Source organism: Heteronotia binoei, chromosome 1 (assembly GCF_032191835.1).
Source record: "Heteronotia binoei isolate CCM8104 ecotype False Entrance Well chromosome 1, APGP_CSIRO_Hbin_v1, whole genome shotgun sequence".
In the NCBI taxonomy this organism is placed as follows: domain Eukaryota; kingdom Metazoa; phylum Chordata; class Lepidosauria; order Squamata; family Gekkonidae; genus Heteronotia; species Heteronotia binoei.
Genome location: NC_083223.1, coordinates 194045858 through 194062880, shown reverse-complemented (window position 1 = coordinate 194062880; position 17023 = coordinate 194045858). Strand labels below are relative to the sequence as shown.

Below are 17023 nucleotides of genomic sequence, written 5' to 3'. Positions count from 1 at the left end.
ATCAAATATTTTACTTTTTAAACTTACAATATTTACTTGAAAGCAAGATGATTTTAAAAACATGCTTTGTTTTATAAAGGGGGAAGTGAAATACATGGAGCTCTCACATTTTAAAATCAAAAGCAGTAAGTATTTGTACTCAATCATATAAATGCTTAACATGGTGGTATCTAATACTACAAAAGTTAAATTATATGCATTCAACAATACTCCTCCATTGTTAGAAAAAATTATGGCGCAACTGGCACTATCATTATTAGAAGTCATGTAAATTTGTAGAAGAATTCTGATGAAAGATTCAAGAACAAATATATAACGTCCTATACCGGACTTTTCTTGGCTAACAGTATTATTAAATTTTTGGGATATCCCAGAAACTCCACCAATTCAGAGGGAATTAATAGCAATTCTATGTTCCACAGCAGAATGTGTACTAGTAAGGTTGTGGAAAACTGCTCATATACCTTCAATTATGGAATGGTTTAAAAAAAGCTGCTGAATTTTGTATGATGGCCAAAATAACATCTAATATCCATGAGTTGGAAGAAGGTTCCTATACATCCAATTTTGGTTCAGTCTGGTTTTCTTATATTACATTTATCTCTGATTTAGATAACCTGACTTGGTTATTAGCGAAGACAATTATACTTATTTGAATTTGAGTTTTTTTAAAAAGAAAAATGTTTCTTCCAGCAAGTATAGAGAGCAAATTTGTTTGAATCTTATTTTTTCTTTTATTTTAACTACTTTCTCTTGTAATGCCGAGGACAAACTACAATTTTATAATTTTCCAAACCAATAACTAGCAGACTTTATATGTAACTGTACATTTTATTTTACAATAACATGTTCAATGGTCCACCACTAAAAGAAGTTCAATTGTCCACCACTAGAGCCAGAGCATTCTCAACAATAGCCCCCGCTCCGTGGAATGCCCTCCCCAAAAACACCAGGGCCCTGTGGGACCTGCCACAGTTCCACCAGGCCTGTAAGACCAAACTGTTTAAGCTTGCCTTCAATAGTTAAGGAAAGGTAGCAAATGTCCCACAGCACTGACAGTTCCACTGGGCAAATATAGATGTTGAGAAACACCAACATGCATCTTGGATTTTATGGTTAAAATGTGTAGAATTGATTTTATTGTATTTTTTTTTAGTATTCTATGTTGTTTTTAACTGTTAGCCGCCCTGAGCCCATTAGGGGTATAAATCTGATAAAATAAATAAAATAAAAAATATTTGTATCCTTCAGTCATTGGTTCTATATCAATACCCTGCCATTTTTATGATTGCAATTGTTAGGTGTCCAGATTAGACTACTGCAACTTGCTCTCACTCTATGCTGGCTTACCCTTGACTCTGACCTGGAAGCTCCAACAGGTCCAGAATGCAGCGGTGTGAGTCCTGACAGGAACCACGGACTGCACACATTCAACCTGTGCTGTGTTAGCTACATTGGCTTCCAGCTACTGAGTCAGATTCAAGGTTTTGACCTTCAATGCCTTGAGCGGTCTGGCCTTGACATATCTATGGGATCCCCTCCTCCGTTATGTCCCTGGAAAGGCTCCATGCTCTACTGGTCAGAATCTGCTGGTGATCCCCAGCCCTAAAGAGGTCTGGCTGTCCTCGATGAGGGCATGTGACATTTGCAATTCTGACCCCGACCTTGTAGAACGCTCTGCCAGAAGACACCAGGGCCCTGCAAGATCTCTTACAGTTTCGCAGGGCCTGGAAGGCAGAGATGTTCCATCAAGCTTTTCCATGAGGACAGGGATGGGTGCCATGCTGGCACCTCTCTTCTCCACCCCATTGCCTAGAGCCCAGCACCAGCCAGGATGAAGTAATTCATTAAGCAGAATGAATGAATGAGTGGAATGAATGAATCTGTTATTATATTGTAAATCAAAATAAAAATATTACCAAAAAATGGGGGGAGTGGTTCTTTTCAATTTAGGTATACGGCAAGCTCCACTGAGTTGTGGAGGATCTGCCGTGCCTGAGAGCTTTCCAATTAGTGGGCCAACACTCTGTTGCAGCCAAACTTGCCTCCTTCTGGTAGGTCTCACAATTTCAAGCACCACAACCCAGCTGATTCAAACCCTCCCTGTCTCTCCATGCTGCAATAATTGCACAGCCAGGAGAGGAGTGCCTCCCAACTGTCTGCAGGGAAAAGCAGGGGTTGCACTCCAAGTGACCCAGTTGGTAAGTGGAATCTGTTTGCAGGAAGACAGGCAGAGTGGTGCCTCTCTGTCAGTTTGGTTGTATGGGCTTGCTTGCACTCCATGGACTCAGCAAGTGAGTAGGATCTCTTTCTCTGAGGGACCCAACAGACAGTGTTGATGTTGCTATCTCTGCCTGCCTGTGCAGATCGTGGCAAGCTCCAGAAAGTACAGAGGAAGAGAGCTCACTTGCCACCTGGATTCCTTGGAGTGCAAGGGCACCCACACAACCAAGTTGACAGGGAAGCAGCACTTTCTCTGCCTGCCCATGTGACTTCTGGCTGCAGAATGTGTGGAGGAAGAAAGCCCACTGGTCAGACAGATCCCTCACAATGCAAACAGCCTGCACAATCAGACCACCAGGGAGGTGCTGCTTTCTCTGCCAGTGTGCATTCTGGCTGGCTCCAGAAGACATGAAGACAAAGAGAGGGTGCCAGATAGGTCATGCAGGCTGAGGACTAGAGTCTACTTTTATGTGCTAACATGACATAAAAATCTTTCTGCGCATGCAAAAAAGGATGTTTTCATTAAGCTGAAGAACAAACTGTAGAAATTGAGTGTACTATGACCAGTGATGTGTGAAGTGATTATATTGAATTATCATCAAACAGCATGAGTTCAACACATTCCACAATTAGAAATCAAGGCCAGTAATGACTGATGTATAGGAATGATGTATCATAATAGATTTTGCCTATGGAAAAAGACTTCGTTTTATCAATATATACCAACATACTACACTCATATGTAGTGTAGTTGCTATCTACACTCATGTGAAACTCACTCATACTGCACTCAAGTGAAACTCACAGCATTCCAGAAGTATGTGACTGAATCCAATTATGTAAAGATCACAATTATCGTTTGTCTGAAATGGATAATGCAGATAAGACACCAGTGTACTTGGGCATGTCATCAAATTATACCATAGAACAGGGGTGTCAAACATACAGCCCAGGGGCTGAATCAGGCCCCTCGAGTGCTCCTATCAGGCCCTTGAGCAGCTGGCTCTCATCTGCTTCCTTCTGCAAAACAGCTTGCTTTGCAATACTTGCTAAATCGCACAGAAACCACAGCGCAAAACTTCTGTTTTCTCCAATGGCTGAGGCTCCTCCCTTGGGGAGGAAGGGGAGTAGGGATAGCTTGCTTTGCTAGACTCTCTCAATTGCACAGCAGAGCTACTAAGCCAAGCTTCTCTTCCTTCTACTGGCTGAGGTCCCTCCCCCTCCTCACCCCCTGGGGAAGGAAGGAAAGCGCCAGAGCCTCCTTTGTCCAGTTCCCTGGATCCCATGGGAGAAATTCAAAGAAAGCACCTTTAAGATTAATGAGAGCTAATGTTTTCAGCATGTTTTTAAGTTTTAAAAAACCATCTTTAATTGTGTTTGTCTGTGTTCTTTAAAAAGTTTTTGTCTCTGCTACCTAATCTTAAATAGGTATACACATGACCCAGTCCTACATGGTCCAGCCCAATATGGCCTGGTCCAACAAGGTCTCATTTATGTTTGATTCGGCCCTCATATGAGTTTGACACCCCTGCCATAGAAGGAAAAAAGCACAAAATCCATTCTCAACATTTTCAAGAAATGAAAAAAATGTGCATTGCTGCCATTTGTGATTTTAAAGTACAAGATAATGCCAAAGGAACAGTTGCCTACTGGAGTAATTGTTAGGTGTCACAACAAAGGTTGGATATCTACAGTGCTAATGAAAGATTGGCTAAATATTCTTTAGAATAGGTGATGTTAAGAAAAAGCGAATGCTTGTCCTATATACATTTAGGGGTCATCTAACGTCATAAATTATACATACAATCCATAAAATGAATACTCTTGTGGTCATCACAAGAAATTACATTGCAGCTTCAGATGCTTGATACTGTGGTGAACCATTTAAAGACTATTTGAATTATTTATGCACAGAATGGCTCTTGGCAGGTCATGCTCTAACCTCCATGGGGAAAATAGAGAACCTAGTGTGACACTGCTTTGTCAATAGATTAAAGTGACATGGGATAAGCAGATTGCTTACCTGTATCTGATGATCTTTGAGTGGTCACCTGCACAGTCACACACTTGGGTTCTGAGCCCTGCTCAAATCCAGCCTCGGAAACCCCCACAGCAGCATCAGCGGTTTTTTTGTGAGTTTTCTCTCAGTTCTGGGGAGCAGGCAGCTACTGAGCATGCCTAGAACTGGGAAAAGAGCTCCACCCCCACTCAGTTTCTTCCAGTCACCACCAGCAGTCCAGCAACAAGTAAGTAACACAGGAAAGCCAGCAGTTGGGAAGGCTGGGCGGGTCATGTGTGACTGCACAGGTGACCACTCAAAGATCATCAGTTACAGGTAAACAACCTGTTTATCTTCTTTGTGGTCCCTGTGTAGTCCCACACTTGGGTGATTAGCAAGCTGCTGGCAGGTAAGTAGCAGACCTGAAACTAAGCAGTTACAGTAAATATAAACAACAATCAATTTAAACTCCACAGGAATATCTGGAAACACAGGATGGAGCCTCACTGGAGAAAAGAGTGGAGGACCGCTCAACCGAAGGATGCATCTCTTTGCGCTCGAACATCTAGAGCATAATGCATCGTAAAAGTCGAAGCAGAAGACCAGGTGACAACAGAATATTTGTCTTCTAAAGAGACCCCGTGACAGAAGGCAGTAGAAATGGCAACCACCCTAGTGGAATGGGCTCAGAGCATTTCAGGTAAGGGCTCATTAGCAAGTTCATAACAGAGTTTAATGGTCGAGGTAACCCATTTAGAGAAATAAGAACATAAGAAAAGCCATGTTGGATCAGGCCAATAGCCCATCCAGTCCAACACTCTGTATCACACAGTGGCCAAAAATTTATATACACACACACACACATATATATATACACACACTGTGGCTAATAGCCACTGATGGACCTCTGCTCCACATTTTTATCTAAATGTTGAGATGTTATCCTTGTGCCACAATAGCGTTTTCCATAGGCAATGAAAAGTCTTTGGTCTTTGTGAAAAGGGCACGTCCTAGCCAAATAATAGACTAGCGCACGATGTACATCCAGGGTATGCATGGTTTGTTGCATAGGGTAGAAGGTAGGCAATACAGTTGGTTGTGAAAGATGAAAAGGTGAGGCAACTTTGGGTAAGAAAGCAGGGTTTGGTCGGAGGACAACTTTGTCTTTATGAAAGACTGTGAAGGGAGGGTCAGAACGAAACGCAGATGTCACTGACCCTTTTAGCTGATGTTATGGCGACTAAGAATGCCGTTTTCCAGGAGAGCAAATGAAGGCTAATAGAGGCTTAAAAGTTTATTGAGAGAGCACTAAAGAAAGACTCCAACGAAGAGTCCAACGATGGAACGAAGAGTTTGATTGGAAGTTTCAGGTTCACCATTCCTTTTAGGAAAGCTCTGGACATCAGGTGAGAGAAGACGGTGTTAGAGTCCATCATTGCATGAAAGGGTGAAATAGAAGATAGATGTACTTTTAAAGATGCTGTGCTGAGGCCCAACTCCAATAAGGAAACAAGATAAGACAGAATAACTGGTAAAGGAGCTGTAAATGGGTTTAGGGAATTCTCAGTTGCATAAATGGGGCAATGTTTCCATTTTGATTTGTAGGTACGGAGTGTAGAGAGCTTTCTGGATTGAAGAAGCACACTCTGAACAGCAGGTGGAAAGTCTAAGGCTTGATTCTCCAAACAAGCGGAAGAGACTTGAATTATGGTGAACCACTGCCCCTTCCTGTTGGGTCAGGACATCGATTTTTAATGGGAGATGTCTGTATGAACCTTGAGATAGTTGAAGAAGTGTGGCAAACCAAGGCTGGTGTGGCCACCACGGAGTCACAAGGATGCAAGAAGGCTGATCTACTCCAATTTTCTGGATTGTCCGTGTTATTAGAGGAAAGGGGAAAAACATGTAGTAAATTGTTCCCAACCAGTGGCGGAAAAAGGTGTCGCCTAATGTCCCGTGGTTCAGTGTTCCCCTGCTAAAGAAAATTTGACATTCCGTGTTGGCTGGCGTTGTGACGGCATCGATTTGAGGTTGCCTCCAAATGTGAAAGATGAGTTCCAGATAGACCGGATTCAAGGACTATTCGTGGTCGCTCGGTCAGGTCCTGCTGAGCATGTCCACTTGGGTGTTGTTGGAGCCAGGCAGATGGATGGCCGTCAGAAAGATATCATGTTTGATGCACCATCTCCATGAATTCAGAGCATGGTTGCATGATTTGTTGAAAGCTGCACCACCTTGCTTGTTGATGTAGTATACTGTGGCTATATTGACCGATGCAACCTGGACATGCCGATGTGCAAGGTGGAGGATGAAGGAATTGAGGTCCCGATGAACTGCTAACATCTCTAGGCAGTTAATATGAAGGTGATTCTCGGAAGCCGACCACACTCCATGAGCTTGAAGAGTATTGCAGTGGGCCCCCCAACCTGAAAGCGAAGTGTCCACGGTCAGAAGCTTGGATGGAGGAAGAAACTGAAAGGGCATTCCGGCTAGAAGATGGTCAGTGTTGAGTCACCAGCATAGGGAACGAAGTACTGATGGAGGAAGGGAAAGACATATGGTTTGCAGGTCCTCCTGAGGGCTGAAATGACGAAGAAACCAGATTTGTAACCGTCTCATGTTGAGGCGAGAGGAAGGAACCACTGAGATGGTTGCAGTTTTAAGGTCTAAAAGACGCTGGATGGAATGCACCGTTTGTTTGGGATTGTTTAGGAAAGTGGTTACCATGTCTCGAATGGTCTCCGCTCTGTCAGGGGGTAGGCCCTGCACGCAGAGGTGTTTATCACTGCACCTATAAATTGAAGAGACTAAGAGGGGGAAAGATGCAATTTTGCTATATTGACTGAAAGTCCCAAGGCAGTCAGAAGACGCAGTGTTGTTGTGATGTCTTTTGCAAGCTGAGCTTTTGAAGGGGATACAATCAGCCATTCATCGATGTACAGAAAGACTTGGACAGAAGCTTGATAAAGAGCCGCTGCTACTACTGCCATGCACTTTGTGAAAACTCTTGGAATTGTGGAGAGTCCGAAGGGCAGGGCTCGGTACTGGTAGTGGCTTGAGCCCACAGTGAAGCAGAGGCAGCGTGGGTGATGTGAGTGAATGATTACATGAAAGTATGCATCTTGCAGGTCTAGGGATGCTAGCCATGAGTCTTTCTGTAGCAATTGCAGAATTGTGGGCAGGGTGATCATCCGGAACTTTCTGCATTTGATATAACAATTTATGCCCCGAAGATCCATATTGGGATGTTTCCCCCATCCCTCTTTGGGACAATAAAATAACAAGAGTAAAACCCATAGCCACGCTGTTGAACAGGAACAGGTTCTATTGCCCCTTTGGATAATAATGCACGCACTTCTTCGAGGACAGGGGATGTTGGAGTCAGTAGGAAGTGGTGCTGCCGAGGCACAGTGTTGAATTCGGTGGCATACCGCAAACTGATGATGGTAAGGACCCAGACATCCGTTGTTATGGATTCCCACTGATGTTCAAAGGGGGAGAGTTTGGTTCCTAGGGTAGGAGAGAGAGTTGGTTGCAGAAGTAGTTCCAGAAGTATAGGGAAGACGAAGGGACGGCTTTGATTAAGAGGAAGGACGTTTTGATTGCTGCATTTTAGGTTCTGAACTGTAGGAAGATTTTGATGAAGGATAAGAAGGCTTCCATTTCCAGGAGTCAGTAGCACATGGAACATAGGGTTTGCACTGGCTAGAGGGTGACCACTGGCGAGGTTTGTAAGGCCTAGTAGAGGTTGGAGTGTTAACCCCCAGACACTTTGCTTTCTTATGGCTGCCGCCAACTGAAGAAAGAACCTGGTCAGTGGTAGAGTGGAATAACCCTTCCCCATCAAAGGGTAAGTCCTCAATCTTCACAATCTAATCCTGCTGAAGGGCGGTGGTACGAAGCCAGGCATGTCGGCACAAGGCAACGGAGGTGGCCATGACTCTAGAAGGCATGTTTGAGTAAATTTATTTGTTGTCTGGACAACCGGGACAGTTTCTGAACTACTGTTGTTGTTGTGCAGAATTGGGAAGTTGTTGCTTGTTGTTGCGCAGCATCAGGAAGTTGAGCGATTAAGGGAGTGGAATGGTTTGCTAAATTAAATGAATAAGCAGCAAAATATGCCAGATAGTTGTGAAACTTTGTTAAGGCAACAACAGTAGAATAAAGTTTTCTTCCTAGAGTGTCAAGTTTGCGACCCTACTGATCAGGAGGAGCTGGATGATGTGACAGTTTGGATTTTGAAGCAGATTGCACAATCATGGAATTTGGAGCTGGATGGGCTAACAGAAATTTTGCTTCAGATGGTTGCACCCCATAGAGTGACTCCAATCAGTGAGGTGTATGCAGAATAGAGGCAGGTTTATCCCAAGCTTCATGTAAAGTTGCCAGATGAACCAGCAGCATGGGCAGTAATGTAGAAGGCGTTAATTCAGACTGGACAAGTTGGTATATGCGGTCTGTAACTTCTGGTGTGTCCATGTTGATAGGGATATTTAGAGCATCAGACGTTCTGTTAATTAATTCAAGGTAGGCCCTCACTCCTTCAGAAGGTGATAGTGCACCTGGAGGTGTCAGATCCAGATTAGGATCAGGCAGTAATGGGTCTTCTTATTCAGAATCAGAAACTGAAGATCCTGAAGAAGATGCACCAGGAGATTTTGAAGACTTGTTGGGGGAGGGGGGAAGGAAAGAAAGAATGTCATTCAATGAAGGGTCCATTTTTTAAAAAGATAGACAACAACGAAGAGGAAATCCAAAGAAAGTTGTAGAAATTTGAAAAGCTGAAGGAGAAGACATCAAAGAAACGCTGAGGTAAGTAGGGAGGAATCGCAACGAGATCCAGACAGGGCAGCAGTACAGAAGAAACTGAGTGGGGATGAAGCTTTCCCCCCAGTTCTAGGCATGCTCAGTAGCCGCCTGCTCCCCAGAACTGGGAGAAAGCCTGCCGAAAAACCCCACTAACGCTGCTATGGGAGTCTCCAAGGCCGGATTCGATCAGGGCTCAGAACCAAGTGTGGGACTGCACAGGGACCACAAAGAAGATCAGATAATTCCTGAATCTATCCTTAGAGGCTTTAAGAAATGCAGTATTTACAGCTCCATGGATGGAGTTTGAAGAAGCTGAGAATGAGGAGTGACAGTGACAAAATAGATGAAGTAGTTTTCTATGTTTGTTGTACACATTGATTAGGACGTTGCTTATATTATACCATTGTGTCACATAGCAGGGAACCAGGGAGGTCCTTCTCCTGGCTGCCACCACCCTAGTAAGAGTCTGGGATGGCCTAGAGCACCCACCTGACCCCTGTATTCCTTCTTAATGCCTTCTATCCATGATAGAAGAGATATGAGGATCCAGGCAATACAATAATAAAGAATTTATTATAAGTGCTCGAAACAACTGATTTTAATTATTAATGCCACAGTGAAAAGTAAAAATGGTATAAACAAAAATAACAGCCCTAACACAACTAGCTGTAGTTCCCTTCCTTTAATGCCAAAAAACTCACCCTCCTTGAGTGAGGGAACCCTCCTGCTGCAGCCTTTCCAGAGAGCATCCTCTGTCTTCTGCCCCTCCAGAGAGAACAGCCCATTGGAACTTACCATGAAAGGGTCTTCTCCTCTGAGGTCAGGAGGACATCTCCATGGGTTATTCCCAACATTCCTTTAGAGAGGCAGGAACTTTTGTCTCCTTTCTTTTGGTGCCTTCCGAATAATCTGCCCCTTCAGTTTTGGGACTCCTAAAGCAGTAGGCTGAAAAGTAACTCTCTGATCTAACTCTGACAAAACAGACTAACATGAATGTGAACATCATACTGAACTTAAACAACAGTCATTGAAGGATAACAGGAGAGATGAGACTAGCACCTGATAAGAACAAAATAAAGAAAAGAGACAATGAAGGGAGGACCAAGATGCTCTCCTGACCTCAGAGGAGAAGGACCCTTCACAGTAAGTTCCAATGGGCCATTCTCCCTCTGAGGTGGAGGACATTTCCATGGGACCTCCCAGAGCAGAGTGCTTCTTAAAGGGGTGGGTCGTTGTTGTCAGCTGAAATAACAATGTGCTCTGGAATTTTTCCTCCAAATGCTGCATCAGCTGATGCCACGGTGTTTAACTTGTAATGTCGAATGAATGCAGAAACAGACAACTACGTACCCGTCCTACAGAAGTAATCTACAAAGACATGGTTGAAAAAAGCAGCATTGGTAGAAGCACTACACAGAGAGTGAACTGCGATTCCTTTTGGAACTTCCATCCCCATAGCTTTACAAGCTTTTGTGAGGGATGACTTGAGCATGGAACTGATGGAAGCCTTGGCTGGGGGGGAGATGTTGACAAATAGGCAGTCTGTCTTTTTGATAGGCTCAGTCCTTGAAGTGTAGATTTAAAGCCCTTTGGATGTCCAAGGTGTGCTAAACAAACTCCATGGGATTCTCAGAATGTGGACAGAAAGGTAGAAAATAAATTTCCAGCATGCGATGAAAGGTAAAAAGATGCTTTTGGGAGGAAGGTGAGATCTGTCCTAAACCCTACTTTATTCTTGTGAAAATGCAAAGATTAGATTTTATTGACAGAGTGCCAAGCTCAGAGACCCAGCAAGCAGAGGTCACTGCCACCAGAAAAAGAACCTTCATGTGCAACCACTTCAATCCAACTTCCCTTTGAGACTTTATGAGAGAGGACAAGACTATATGTAGTTTCCAAGTAGGAAAATGATGACTCTGAGGTGGAGCTTTGAGAGTTGTGCCTTGTAGGTAGAATTGGATATGCAGAGGCTTGGTCAATCTGTAATCACCGAAGAGAGGAATTACAGTAGAAAGAGCAGCTGTCTGTCTACATGGAGTGAAACTCAAGCCTGAAATCAACCCATCCTGCAGAAAATATAAAACAGAAGCTACCAAAGGATCCATCTTCCTTCTTCTACACCACCGGACAAAAGCCTTGCAGGTTATGTTGTAGATATTAATAGTAGATTGTCTCCTAGATGACAATATGGTGATCATCATCACAGTCAAGAATCCTAACTGGGGAAGATGCTGCCACTCAGCCTCCAAGCAGTCAAACACAGCCAGTCCAGATAGGGATGCCAAACTGGTCCTTGAAGAAGTATGTCCAATGATGCTGGAAGAGACAGTGGAGGTTGAACTGTCTGTTCCTTCAGCACCAAGAAACTAGGGTGTCATGCCCAGAGGGGGGCAATCAAAATGACTTCCGCATTCTATTATCTCACTCTAAATGGTCTTTGGAATGAGTGGAACCAGGGGGAAGGAGCAGATAAGAACCCAGGGCCAAGGATACATCAGGGCATCTGTCGCTTTCACTTCTGGATGTTAGTATCTCATGAAAAACTGAGGAATCTGATGGTTCAAAGAAGCAAAGAGATCCATTAGGGGGCGCCCCATATGCTAGCAAATGAGACGGAACAGTCTTGGGTGCAGAGACCATTCCCCTTTGCAGATGTTTTTTCTGCTGAGCCAGTCCTCCTGTATACTGTTCACCTGCCTGATATGTTCTGCTAAGATAGAACTGACATTTTTCTCTGCCCAAGGTAGGATCTTCAACGCCTCCCAGTGTAGCTGAGGTGACTAGGAACCTCCTTGCTTGTGTAGGTATGCCTTCACAGAAACACTGTCCCTGCAGACAAACTCATGCTGGTGGGAGAGGCAAGAGCTGAAGTGAATCAAGGCCAAGTGAATGGCCCTGAGTTCCAACACACTGATGGGAAGATTCTGTTCTTTGAGTGATGATATATAGAATACCTTGCCCTGATGAAGGTAGTCCACCCTTGTCCCCCACAGAAGACAGCTGCAGGACATGGAGATTTAGTTCTGTCATTTCTGTGATTGGAATCTGATAAGGATGGAGGAGATGCTGTAGATATCTGGAGTGAAGGTGTGCCCACTGCACTGTTTCAATGCAGGACACCCATAAGTCTGGCAAGTGACAATCTTAATTACTGAGATTGTTGTCTCAAATATTTTGAACCTTGGTCTCCCTGTGAAAGCGCCTCTAGAATGGCTCTCCAATCACCATTTTTCTTGGGAACCAAGAAGAGGATGGAGTATATTTCATGACCCTGCGCACACAGGGAAACTGGTTTGATGGCACAGATGTCTACCAGGTGTTGAACTGCCTGGTTGGTGATAAATTTCTTGATGGTGTTCCTGGGAGCTGTGGTCTGAATAAATCTCTCTGGAGGGAGATTGCGAAATTCGATTGAGTAGCCTCAAGATAACACATCCTGAGCCCAGGAATCTGTTTGAGATGCTTCCCAGGTCAGAAGAAATGAGAGAGATGAAGCCCTGCTGGAAGAAGTGTAGTCATGCTTGTTTGGGCTTGGCAGCATGTTGAAGTTGTGGTTGTTAAACTTTGAACCAAAGTATCCTCTCTTGGAAGCCTCACAGTAGGTCTTCTTGGTATCATTCTGAAACCTAGACAAAGAGTATTGAGTGCAAACCCGTGGACTGCAGCGTCGCCACTGGACCATCCACTGGAGAAAACTGCAACAACTTATTGGTATAATCAGGCAACACATAAAGCTTCTTAACAGAATGGGGAAACTGTTTAAAGCTGGTTTGTCCCATTCCACCATTAACTGATGCTCAAAATACTCTAGGAAAGAAAAAACCTTCTCATCCACCTTATTGGGGGGGGCGGGGGGGAAACTCAAGAGTTTCCTTTGGATTTAGTCTTGCTCCCAAACACCTTGGCTTCAGTATCAGGAGAAGGGTCCTGGATCTCTAAGGATGCAATAGATTTTGTTAATAAAAAACTGATAATCCCCAACCTTGAAAAATTGACTAGATTGCTCAGGTACTTTGACTTCTTCCTCTTCTACATCAGAGAGGAACTCCCCCCTTCTCTGTCCCCAGTAGACATGTTCCCTAGAAGGAAACCTTGCCCTCTTTCCGGGGTTGGGGGGGCTTTTCAGGCTGCCTTGGTGGACCATGGAACATTCTAGCAAGTGATGCTTCTTAGCAAGCCATTCTGCTGCCGTTGCTTGCTCTTCTTCAGAGTGGATGGCACAATCAAGCTGCAAAAGCAAGTCAGCTCCAAAGTTAAAATAAGTGGCAACCCTTGCTGCAGTGTGCACATCAGGCTCCTCATCAGAAGGAAAAACGCTGAATGCTCTGCTGCTACCTTGCCCTCTTTCGGGGGGGGGGGGGCTTTCCAGGCTGCCTTGGTGGACCATGGAACATTCTAGCAAGTGATGCTTCTTAGCAAGCCATTCTGCTGCGGTTGCTTGCTCTTCTTCAGAGTGGATGGCACAATCAAGCTGCAAAAGCAAGTCAGCTCCAAAGTTAAAATAAGTGGCAACCCTTGCTGCAGTGTGCACATCAGGCTCCTCATCAGAAGGAAAAACGCTGAATGCTCTGCTGCTACCATCAGGCTGAGAGGAAAAGGGCAGGAACACTCAGCGTCGATCTCCAAAGGAGAAAGAAGGGAAAAGGACAAAGGACAAAGGAGGCAAATGTAAAAGGTTTTAAAATTAAGACAAGAAAAACAAGATAGGAGACTTGGAAACCAAACTGTTCATTCTGGCTGCTTTGTGTGTGCATGCCCCTTTGGTGTAGTGGTTAAGTGTGCCAGAGCCAGTTTGGTGTAGTGGTTAAGTGGGCGGACTCTTATCTGGGAGATCTGGGTTTGATTCCCCACTCCTCCATCTGCAGCTGCTGGAATGGCCTCAGGTCAGCCATAGCTCTGGCAGAGATTGTCCTTGAAAGGGCAGCTGCTGTGAGAGCTCTCTCAGCCTCACCCACCTCACAGGGTGTCTGTTGTGAGGGAAGAAGATATAGGAGATTGTAAGCCGCTCTGAGTCTCTGATTCAGAGAGGAGGGCAGGGTATAAATCTGCAGTCGTCTTCTTCTTCTTCTTTAAAAAACCATGCTTTGAAATGCTTCCAAAGCCTGACCAGGGGAACTTGTGGGAGTATGATAAATGTCATTTTAATTTAGTGGAAGTGTAGCTGCCAGGGTAGGCAAAAAAAGAGGATGCAGAAATGAAGCCTGTATTCAGGGAAACTGCACTGCTGTATTTTTAAAAAAATATTTAAGGCTCCAGCCCCAAAGTCTCCTGGCTCCACCCCCAAAGCCCCCAGATGTTTCCTGAGTAAGACCTAGTAACTACAAGAACAGCCTCTTTCTCCAGCTAGGCCTATTTATTCTGCCTTCCCAGGTCCCACACATGTGATCTTCACTGGGCAAGTTTTCCCTCCTAAATCTCTGCCATCCAATCAGAGGGCTGGAAGAGATCTTGGGAAATATAGGCCCTGTAGCTTCCCTGGAGCCTGTAGGTCTCACTAAGCCTAGGATCATGACACATCTGACTTCTTTTTAAGGGAGTCTCCTTAAATTCAGTCATCTGCTTTTATTTATAAATATGGTAATACTAACAGTGTGTATGTACTTCTGATTATCTGTTATCAGTTATAAATAAAGCCCAACTGTGGAGGCAATTCTGAGGATTTTCATTCATTGGATGTAGCCTGCACAGGATTGGCTCATACTGTCTCTGCTATCCCATTGGCTGATTCTGCTCTCCCTCACCCCCCACCGGCCCCATCAGGCAAGAACCCCAGGAGAAGGCCACTGACCTTTGAGGGAGACAGTTCTTTGCTGACAGGTAGCTTACTGCTCAGTACTGCTTCTCCTCAGGGCCTGTTATAGGAAGTCCGGGGGAGGGGGGGAGTGAATGCCTTCACTTGGGTGGGTGGGATGACCGCAAGGCTGGGGGAGCACTCACCAAGAGGCCTTTAGTTATCTTTCCAGGTTGGTTGGAAATTTCCAAGATATCACTACAGGCCTCTGCGAGAGGCGTTTCCTCCTGGAGAATCACTGTTGCCAATCTCCAGGTGAGGGCTGTAGAAGTTGACTGGGTGATTTCAAACCAGTCTAACCTGCCTCACAGGGTTGCTGTTGTTCAGATCAAGGGGAGGAGAGGAGAATGATGTAAGATGATGTAATAGATGACAACTCCTCCCTATTAAACAGTCTGTCAGAGATAGACTGTTGATTTGAAAGGTCTCACTACAGGCCTCTGAGGCAGAACTCCTCGGAGCCACTCCTGACTATGGCTGCCAGTTCCAGGTTGGTGAGAAATTCCTGGAGATTCTGTGATGGAGTTTGAGGAGGGCATAGGAGTTAGGGCTTCAGAGTGGGGTCTGCCAGACCCAGATCCTTCCTGTGGAACCTGACTGAGGGATTTTGGATCAGTCACAGACTTCCAGCCTAACCCACCTCATAGGGCTGTGAGAAGAGAATGATGCAAGCTGCTTTGGTCCCCACCACCACCTATGTAAAGGCTTCAGGGAGAGGGAAGAAGATGGAAAGCTGAAGTCAGAGGGGCAAATAAAGGGAAGGAGATAGGGTTTCCAAATCCAGGTTAGGAAATTCCTGGATATTTAAGCGGTGGGGCCTTTAGAGGGTGGGGCCTGTGGAGGGGTGAGACCTCAGACAGGTAAAATGCAATTTCCTCCTAGGGAACCACTGGAGATCACTCAGATTTACAACTGCTCTCTAGATAGCAGAGATGATGATGAAGAAGAAGATATTGGATTTATATCCTGCCCTCCACTCCGAAGAGTCTCAGAGTGGCTCACAATCTCCTTTACCTTCCTCCCCCACAACAGACACCCTGTGAGGTGGGTGGGGCTGGAGAGGGCTCTCACAGCAGCTGTTCTTCAAGGACAACCTCTGCCAGAGCTATGGCTGATTCAAGGCCATGCTAGCAGGTGAAAGTGGAGGAGTGGGGAATCAAACCTGGTTCTCCAAGATAAGAGTCCACACACTTAACCATTACACCAAACTGGCTCTCCCCTTGAGGTGGGGGAAGTTAATGTCTTCATTTGGGTGGGTGGGAAGACAGCAAGTGTGGTGGGCACTTGCCCAGAACCTCCTTCTAGAGCCCATTGTATTTTTTCTTCATAACAGGCCTTACTACTAGTGAAATACATAAAAATAGTCAAGCTAAATCAGACCATACGCTACTGAAGGAATCAGGAACTCTTCCAGTTCAAGTTTTTCCGGGAAAACCTGTATAATTATACTATAGAACTCAAGATATTTGCTTGGGAAATCCTACTCAAAGGACATTTTGGAATATCCACAGATGCCCATCCCACTGATTTATTAATTTGATTCAGTTTTATTTGGTTTTAGTTATCAGTTGTAATAAAGGTTTGCAGTTAGATGCTAGTCAGTACAACTGTTGGGTTCTATGATACTACTCTGTGCAGCCAGTAACAATTTGTTCAGTCAGCACAAGGTGCATTCCACTGAAGCCAGATGCCCTTTGTACCAACAGAACATGTCACCAGTAGTTGCAAAGAGGTGCAAAATACAACCTGATGTTCTGAAACTTCTGCATTTTTTCCAATAAAATGCAAAAGGATGATCAAACTGCAAATGATATTCAGCAAGACCTATGTTTTAACCCACTTTTAATATAAACTCTTAAAAACTTACAACAATCCAATTACCCAATGAAACGAACTGTACACAAAAGCATACCTCAGCAAGAATGCTTTTGGGTTCCTGAAAGTCATTTGTGCTGAGCTAAGAAGGCTCGATAGAGAGTTAAATTTCACATAGTGGGCACTACAATTCAAAATGCCCTGGGTTGGAAAGTTGTTCTCTTGAATCTTTTCCACTTCTCCATTGCTTCTGCACACCTGCACCCCAGAAAAACCACTTCCAAGGTTCAAGATCACCTCTAGAATGGATGTGATGCAGCATAAGCAGCAAGTCAAAAGAGAAATTCATAGAGATTGCAGCTCATCCTATTACATCAGCAGAAGTG

At 44.6% G+C, this 17023-nt stretch overlaps 1 protein-coding gene across 3 annotated transcripts in view; it reads right to left on the bottom strand.

Annotated features, from left to right (window-relative positions):
• ENAH (ENAH actin regulator) overlaps window positions 1-17023 on the bottom strand; it is a 204082-nt gene that overhangs the window by 100722 nt on the left and 86337 nt on the right. The window lies entirely within an intron of this gene.